Genomic DNA, 6,000 nt, shown 5'->3' on the forward strand with positions numbered 1-6,000 from the left:
CCCTGTCCGCCCCATCTTACCCTCGCAAAGTTCTCCTCATGCAATTTAATTATCAAATCAAGCAGTTCTGCTGGCATTCCTAGAGTCTTCAAGACTCCCCACAGTTTTCCCCTCGGTACTAGATCGAAGGCGGACTTCAGATCGATGAACGCTGCGAAGATGGTACCGCCGCCAAGCTGCACCACCTTCCAGTAGATCAGACAGAATCTGAACACCTGGTCGATGGTGCTGGTTCCCGATCTGAAGCCCGCCTGCATTGGGGATAAGATGTCCTCCATCTCGATCCAACCTTGGACCCTGCCCAGAACCATGCGAGCGATGAGTTTTTGCATAGAGTCAATAAGGCTAATCGGGCGGTAGTTACCCGGATTAGACCTATTGCCCTTTTTATAAATCGGCAGGATCTCCGCCCCCTTCCAAGATTTGGGTATACTTGCACCTGCAGCTATAGAGTTTGCCACTGTGATAATGTACGGTATCCACAGGGCGGGATTAGCTTTAAACAAGTCGGCGGGTATAAGATCCATACCGGGAGCTTTCCCTCGCGTGGTAAGATTTAATGCGAGCTCGACCTCTCCTTCTGTGAAGATGATAGTCTCGCTTTGGGTGGTGGGGTGGAGTGTCATTTCTAAAGTACTAGGAGGCATGGAATTCACTGCACAGAACTGGGTTGCATAGAAGATCACCCATTCATTGGGGGGCACATGGTTTGTGGGGATGCGTCCGTCCGGATCCTTCCCCCACTTGACTATTTCCCAAAATTTGATGGGGTTATTGGACGTGGAGGCTTCCAAGAGGTCTGACCAGTACTTATCCTCCCACTCCCGTTTAGCTTCCCCTTGTATTTTCCTATAGGATGATCTGGCCGCTTTCACCAAACCCATATTCCGAGACTTAACTGCTTTAACCAAGACAGTGTGTGCTTCCCTACATTTTTTGTTGTACCATTTATGAGGGCGAGTGGATGCTGTGTTGTTTCCCTGTCGGCGAGGTTGCGAAAGCAGGGTTTTTAAATCGTCAAAACAACGATTGTGAAGATTTATAATAAGGTCAGCTTTTCCGGGGTTATCCCCCAACTCTGCGTGGATCAGCATTTTGTTATAAGTATTATTAACCACGCTAGTAACCTTATTTCTCAATATTTCATCCCCCTCAATTTTAGACCATTTCACCCTCTTCCTATCATTTGTTAGGTAGGCGTCCCCCGTCTGAGAGGTACCGGGTTCCACTAGTCTCACAAGTCCTGGCAACTTTAGTTGCAAGGTCAGGGGGTTATGGTCACTTTCTGGACGGGGAGTTACCTCCATATCCACCATCAGGGACCAGTCTCCTACTTTCAACAGAATATAATCGATGCGGCTTCTTCTTAACCCGTTATCAAAGGTGCAGTTAGCTCCCTGGTCTGATTTTGTTCGACCGTTGCAGGCCCGAAAGCCACTGTTTAGACAAAAGGCCATCCAATTCACCGCTGCCTCTGTGGCAGGTACTGGTTTGATAGGCAACAGGTCGGGTATGCCCCATACTGCGTCCTCCGCAGAACCCCAACAGTCCCCTGGGTCTAGTAGAGGTTCAAAACAACAATTTAGGTCCCCTGCAAGCAGAATGACGTTGGTGTTATCAAGGGCTGCCAGAATAGAATCCAGTACCTCCAACAGGGGCGGCGTGCAGCCACCTGGCAGACCTCGTGCATATATGTTAAACAGGATCAAGTCCCGATGGCCAGTCTTTCTCAGCCTAACAATGAGGAGATCCGGGTTTGGTACACTTATCTCCGTAATACAATATCCCAGGGATTGTTTCACCCAGATCAGTAGCTCCCGTGAGGCTCTCCCTTTGGCGTTCCCAATATCACTTCGACTAGCAGCTTTATGAAAATTTACATAGCCTTGCCTAAATATAGGATCGACAGCCCAAGTTTCCTGGAGTAAGATGATATCAAATTTATCCATGAACTCGAGCCAGTCTCCAGAATGGATGCGACTTTTAATCCCAGCAATGTTCCAGGACACTAGGGCAAGAGTTTCCGATGTAGGTACCAAGGTGGGGGCCACCACCTCAGAAGCTACAAACGTGTCCTGTCCTGCCCCAACATCCAGCCCATTTTCAGATCTCCCCACGAAACTATATTCAATCAGCGACAAGGAGGTTCCCCCTGCCCTCGAGGGTGGTGTAACCCTCCCTGTTGGTGCTGAGACCCTCTTACACTCCTCTGCCATGATTGTGAGCTGGGTGGACGCCTGACCCTGCCTCTTACTCCCTACCCCAGGGTCAGCATTTTCTGCGGGTTCAGGTGTTTGGGATGATTTTTGGAGTCAATCAATGGCCTCCAGATCAGACAAGGGGCCAAAGCGGTTGAATAGTGGTGGAAAGATTGGGAGTTGCGGTGTCATGGGGTAGTTCCTAATGGTGGTTCGTCCCTGTTTGGGGGCCTTCTGGGTGTAGTCCTGTCTTTGAGGATAAAAATAAGAAAGGTCTAGTGTTTGGACATCCCCCTGCCTGGCAAACCTAGCTTCTCTACAGATTGTATCCACCACCCAGGAATCCCTGAAGGATATTAGAATGCAGTCACCCTCCAAATCCTTAGGACCCTGGCCCACCCAGTCAACCCTTCTTACAAATAAAATTTCTGTTGGCGAGGATGGAGGTAGGGGTCTGTTTTTATTCAACCAGAAGATGACCTTGTTACGCAGGTCATCATGAGTCTCCCTTTTACCGGATAGCAGTGGGGCTACACCGGTCAACACCATGGTATATGGTGTAGCCTCTATAGGGATGTCAACCCGAGGCGTAGGATGCCTGGGTTGTTTCCTTACCAAGGGATTTAGAGTACTTTGGTGGTTTGCTGAGGGCCTATGGGGGGGGAGGCTATGGGTGGCTGTACTAGGTTTTACCTGAGGGGGTGGTTTGGTTGATTGGCGTCTAGCGGGGGTTGGTCTATCCGGTTTAATCATAGGCTTCATCATATGAGAGCGTTGGGGCGGAGCCTCTGGTGCCTTGCTTGGGATATTTTTATGAGCACCACCTTTGTTCGAACTATCTATAACTGGCCCTGGTGGTTTGTGATTGCTGGGGTTATCAATAAGACTAGATGGAATATTAGTTGTTTTTGGGGCCGAAAGTGAGTGTTTACCCACCCCTGAATCTATGTCGGATAAAGACAATAAAATGGCAGAATTCGCATTAACTACAGCCTCCAGAGAGTTTATTTTCAGTGTCATTAATCTAGTCCGCTCCAAGACAGGTGATAGAAGGTTTTTCATTAGAGCCTCGATCTTTGCCAACAGGGAATCATCGCTGCTTAGGCATGTTGGGCATGGGTTTGAGGAACCTAAGGAGATAAGGGAGGGGCATAAGGTGTTAGTCAGTATGTTAGTACATTGTTTTACGCTGGGGTGGCCTGATCCCGATGTAGGATTACCAACGGCGTCTTTTAGTTTGGGCATCTTGGATTCTCTCCCTCCCTTGTTACTAGTGTCTTGTTTTCTTTTCCTCGACCCCTTGTCTGTACCTATGAGATCTGTATAGACTGGATCGTTAGAATCTACTTTGGGTGAATCAAGGTGTGAGTCAACAGATTCCGAACTGTGTTTGGTGTTTTGGCTATCCTGAGTTTCTATTTCCCCTGATACTTCATGGTCGTCCAGGGGATGTTTAGGAGAGAGAGTAGTGTGAACAGGAGGATCAGTCCCCTCGCTATCCATGTGAACAATGGCTTCCGTGGTGTCTAGATGTATACAATTAAAAGCTGCATGTGCTTGTGCAGGTGGCACAGGGCTAGGAACCTTGGCCAACCTACCTAGTGAAGAGCGTTTTCCGCTGACTAAATCAATGGAAAGACGCTTTTCCACCATTGCTATTTCCTTTTCCAGGATACCCGTGGCTCGTGTAATAAAAGCGTCTAATGGACCTGATACCACTCCTGTGGGTGTTTGGATTTGGACATTGCGTGTTTTACCAGATCTTAAAACCATAATTTTCAGAATTAACACCAACTGCAGTAGTCAGACCTAGACACGCTCTTTACACAAGTGGGGTAATAACTTAATAGTCCACACTGTTGATCAGTACGAAGTCTCGAAAGCCCAAACCAGCTCTGCGGCACAATATCGCCTATCTTACTTGTATCACAGCAAGCCAAGAGTTAGGGGCCGGGGCCGTCCTCTGCCGTCCTCGAACGGCCTCAAACGGCCCGCTCTTAGCCCGGTCTTCGCCCGAGCTGCGTCCCGCGCTGCGGGAGTACTAAGTCAATAAGTAGGTGACTGGGTGAAACAGGGGGGCGTGGCTGCGGGGAGAGCGGACCGGAAGTTGGCAAATGGTCTTGCAGGGACTCCTGGGCAATGGAGTCCCCTGCACGCTCGCAGCCCCGCTGACCACACTCACCCGGTAGCCTGCTGCAGATCCTTCCCGTGTCCCGGTGTCCTGAGGCACGCAGCGGCACCCGCGGAGCGGGTGCGGCAAGTAGTAAGCAAAGTCCTTAAGAATGCCTGGGAGTGCAGCCGTGAGAAAGACCGAAGTGCCTTCGTGCTCGGAAGGGCGTCCCACTGAGGTAGAGTGCAGAGGGATTTTAACACTGCGGTAGAGGGGCGGGGGGCGGCAGCGGGGAGAGCGGACCGGAAGTTGGCAAATGGTCTTGCAGGGACTCCTGGGCAATGGAGTCCCCTGCACGCTCGCAGCCCCGCTGACCACACTCACCCGGTAGCCTGCTGCAGATCCTTCCCGTGTCCCGGTGTCCTGAGGCACGCAGCGGCACCCGCGGAGCGGGTGCGGCAAGTAGTAAGCAAAGTTCTTAAGAATGCCTGGGAGTGCAGCCGTGAGAAAGACCAAAGTGCCTTCGTGCTCGGAAGGGCGTCCCACTGAAGGTAGAGTGCAGAGGGATTTTAACACTGCAGTAGAGGGGCGGGGGGCGGCAGCGGGGAGAGCGGACCGGAAGTTGGCCAATGGTCTTGCAGGGACTCCTGGGCAATGGAGTCCCCTGCACGCTCGCAGCCCCGCTGACCACACTCACCCGGTAGCCTGCTGCAGATCCTTCCTGTGTCCCGGTGTCCTGAGGCACGCAGCGGCACCCGCGGAGCGGGTGCGGCAAGTAGTAAGCAAAGTCCTTAAGAATGCCTGGGAGTGCAGCCGTGAGAAAGACCAAAGTGCCTTCGTGCTCGGAAGGGCGTCCCACTGAAGGTAGAGTGCAGAGGGATTTTAACACTGCAGTAGAGGGGCGGGGGGCGGCAGCGGGGAGAGCGGACCGGAAGTTGGCAAATGGTCTTGCAGGGACTCCTGGGCAATGGAGTCCCCTGCACGCTCGCAGCCCCGCTGACCACACTCACCCGGTAGCCTGCTGCAGATCCTTCCCGTGTCCCGGTGTCCTGAGGCACGCAGCGGCACCCGCGGAGCGGGTGCGGCAAGTAGTAAGCAAAGTCCTTAAGAATGCCTGGGAGTGCAGCCGTGAGAAAGACCAAAGTGCCTCCGTGCTCGGAAGGGAGTCAATTCACAGGTGTCAGACCTGTCAGCCTTAGGGTGGTCTTCCCCACACCTTTTTGCGCTCCTTCTCCATTTATCTGACCTTGTGTTTGCTAGCCTTAGGACTCTGAGCACTTTACCACTGTGTGTACTGTGCGGGTGTAAGTTATAGTTAGCTCAGTTAACTATAACTGCTGATTTTCTCTAGTTTTGTATGAGTGAAATGTGAGCCTAACTATATTGTCCCTGTATCCTTATTTTTTTTTAGTTAATTTCTATGTTTTTCTAGTTCTATTTCCTAACTATAATGTCTCTGTAACATTTGTTTTTTTAACTGAAGTTTTAAGGTTTTTAAAATTCTATTTCCTAACTTTAATGTCCCTGTAACTTTAGTTTTTTTGTGAATTTCTAAGGTTTTTTAATTTTATTCCCCACATTTAACCGGTAACCTTTGACAGTGAGTGTGTGAGTGAGTGTATAAGTGTCCCAATTGGTGTGGGTATGTATTTGTCTGTGTGGGTGAGGGAGTGGCTGCATTAGTGTCTCACT

Source organism: Lissotriton vulgaris, chromosome 7 (genome assembly GCF_964263255.1).
Source record: "Lissotriton vulgaris chromosome 7, aLisVul1.2, whole genome shotgun sequence".
NCBI lineage: Eukaryota > Metazoa > Chordata > Amphibia > Caudata > Salamandridae > Lissotriton > Lissotriton vulgaris.